Raw genomic sequence first — 3673 nt, forward strand, 5'->3', positions numbered from 1 at the left:
GCTGTTTTTTTGTGTTTTTTATTGCAAATATTTTTTGGGTTTGACAAATTTTCTATAAATCTTGCAGAACAGTTTTTAACAGTATTAAACAGTATAGTATTTAACACTACAGTATTTATTAGTCTCTTTTTCCCCACAAGCATTTGGTACAGCTCTAATCTTATGAGACACAAGATCAATATATTCTTGCTGTTGTGTTGGTGGGATTTCGATGTTTTACTTGTGCTAAATCAGATGTGAGAAAGAGCGTTCATGCGTGAAAGAGCGTTCATGCTTGAAAACGACCCCTTGCTGAACTTTGCTGTAGAGTCATGGCATTGACTTGTGGTTCTCGTTTCCCCCCCATCACCTAAAAAAAAACAAAAAAAACCACTTAGCTCTCCAAGTACCGCCATCATGACCAACATTAAAATGCAGTAGTAGCATAGTAGGCCTAAGTGTTTATCAAAAGTGAGACAAAGGTTTAATTTAAAGTATATCAAAATTATTATAAGCCACTGTAACATTATGCACAGTTTGAATATCAACACTGCGCTTAACTATAGGAAAATAAAAAAATTATATATTGATTCAATTAAAATATATCAAAATTATTATAAGCCACTGTAACATTATGCACAGTTTGAATATCAACACTGCGCTTAACTATAGGAAGAAAAAAAATGTATATATTGATTCAATTAAAATATATTGCACATAAGTTAAATACAAATTGCTACTGAATAACCCTCAAAGACAATGTGTTGTACTAAAAAGTTAAATACAACTGAACTGTACTTGGGCAGTGATTCTTTTGCATACCACTAGTGAGAGCCTGCGTACCTGTAGTGGTACTAGTACCACACTTTGAGAATCACTGCCTTGCACTAATAAGTCTGTCTTATGTACAGGGTCCCACATTAACGGTGGCCCGAGGCTACTACGTCACTGCGTCGGGCCACCACCTAAATATAGACACTGGCCCACTCGGGCCAGGACAAATCTCTAAGTCATTGAAGATTTTACCCTGCCAAAAATGGCCCAAAACTGCATTTTCAGTGTCGGTCTGAGATTCTTTTATCACATAAACATCCCATCCAAGACATGATGTTGTGATGACTCAGGCAGAAACCACAACCAGCACTGCCTGACTATATAAACGCGCACGCATTTGGCTTAGCCTGAAGACTGCGAGCCTCATACAGCAGCTCAGACTTTGAAGTGTCCCACACCATCAATGCTAATGTGAAGGTAGTTCTTATTATCTTTAACAGTTAATGCCCTGTTGGGCACACTCTGGTAGAGGAATTGACCAAGAGGTGATTTTTTTTCACACGGTACCTAAAGTAATCCAACCAAAATCAACAATAGATGTGACAGCTAAATAAGGTATACATTTCAAGAACCACTGTTAACATACACAGAAACTGCAACAACAAAAATCCACATTGCATTGTGGGAACCGCACGGCTGATGTCACGTATGCTTGTTGTTGTTAGCATTAGGAGCTAGCTTTGTGAGTGATCACGCAAATAGCACGCCGGGCCGACCGTGCGCTGTCTGGGCTTCCTGTACATTACAGTTTCATTTAGTCAGTGTAGTGTTGTCAAGAATCAGTTTTGAACTTTATGTACTTTTATCAATCATCACACATCTAGCATCTATTTTACATGAGACTACATTCTTCTTCGTGTCCTTTTCCTTGCCTCTTTTTGACATGATATTCTTATATAGTGCCCTCAAGTGTTCCGACTGAGATACCACAGTTGGATAAAATTATACCTTTATAACAAGATGACAAACTTGTATTCCTCTTTTTTTTCAATTAATGCCTTGTGTTTTTGATACTCACAAGAAATGCCAAGTGTATTTATATTTGTTTGAAATTGCCTCACTGGAAATGTTTGTAGACAAGAAAATGGAGTTTCCTGCTTTATACACAATGTAAATTTAAGAAAAATACTGTTGCTTATCTAAAAGAGGAAACCAATTGATCGTTCATTATTAAGTGAAAAGTCTAATTTTCTCTTGTGTATTCCGAATTGCTCTTTAACGAAGTGAAAATATATTTTTTCCTTATCCTTGATTATTCCAGTTGGATTGTCAGTAGAATATGCGATTACTAATTGCAGCGCCTCTGGATGCAAATTCTTGCGGGTGGAGGCGGCCGGGCCCACCCTTCCTCAATGTGCCAGCTCAGCAACTCCGTACACCAGTTGACTAACATGCATGTGATATGGTGTTTATTCACTAAGGTACGCTATAGGCTTTAAGTTAATCACTTACTAATTCTGGCAATACCCATGAACGCCACAAGGTGATGGTATCACCCTGGCAAAGCCCTTGCTGTTCCCTCTCCACCAGATGTCGTCACAGGGTGAGAAGTTTAACTTTATTTTAGTCTTATTATGTGAGTATTTTCTCATTACAGTATTATGTCTGTTAGAAATGTTCACAATGATGATGACAGATTAGTTCACTTAACGTTATTTAATATGGTCAGACAACAGACTGTTGTCTGATATTATTGTGGATGTAATTTACAGTGTTGTAACAAATCATATTGAAAATTATCTAGTTTTATTTTGCAGTTCTTCACTGCTAAAAACAATAAGTAAAATAACATTGTAAAAAGTAATCTCTTAAGTGGGTAGGGGGGAACACGAACGATCAGGGGTGCGGCGCAGTCTCCAAGTGTCCACTTCACGGGACAGATCGGTGATCTCCTCCCAGTACAACTTTACATCATCCACCCGTCTGCTTGCAGTTCCATATAAACTTAGTTTGCACGCCTCTTCCACCATGTCAAAGAATGTCAGTGTGCTACCCGTGCGCTGCATTTAAAGGGAATGAGATGAGCCGCTTTGATTGGACAGGATTGAAGTCAGTTGTGATCACACCCACAGGTGCGCAGACGGCCCACTTTTAAATGAGCTCCATGAAATTGCCAACACCAGGTCTAACCTGCCTCTGCGCAGAGTTACGCCAGTCATGAAAAGGCCATTTTTCTTTGTAAAGGGAAAATCTTTGGCTACAACTCTTGTTTGGATCTCATTTGATTTTTCAGGTCTACCTTATACTATGACATTTGAGTGTAAAAATTATGTCTTGAGATACAAGTTTGATTTGTTCTGTGATCCTGCTCATAACTCAAAACAATCGTATCTCAAATCATCTTTCCCCATTAGAATTAATGAATTTATTTTTTGTTTTTTAATTATATATATATTTTTAAATCAGTTAACAAAAAATAACTATAATATTGTACTGTACTTCATAAAATCATACAGTAATGGTGTAATTAAATTGAATGTAAATAATAAAACAGTAACAGACAGATTTTTTTGCTTCAACTCAATGAACATTGTGACACTTCTTCTGCTGTGTGCGCCTTTGCCATCTGGAGGCAGTGTAATACAGACATAGACCCCACAAAGAAGAGTTTCAAATCCAAGCTCAGTCAGCTGCAGTAATATTAGTCACTTTCCACAAAGGATAAAGAATATATACCTGTGAGTATTGTTATATTGTCGGTCTATGTGTGTTGCCCCGCCGTTTGTGTTCAAATACACATTTAAGGGGTTATAACAACGTGACAGCCATGCTATTTGTTAGCCTGTATATGGTGTTTTGCATTGTTTGTTAGCATTAAGTTAAACTGACTTTTTTAAGGAAAAGCAATCTTGTTTTAAAT

This window comes from Phyllopteryx taeniolatus, chromosome 8 (genome assembly GCF_024500385.1).
Source record: "Phyllopteryx taeniolatus isolate TA_2022b chromosome 8, UOR_Ptae_1.2, whole genome shotgun sequence".
Classification (NCBI taxonomy): Eukaryota; Metazoa; Chordata; class Actinopteri; order Syngnathiformes; family Syngnathidae; genus Phyllopteryx; species Phyllopteryx taeniolatus.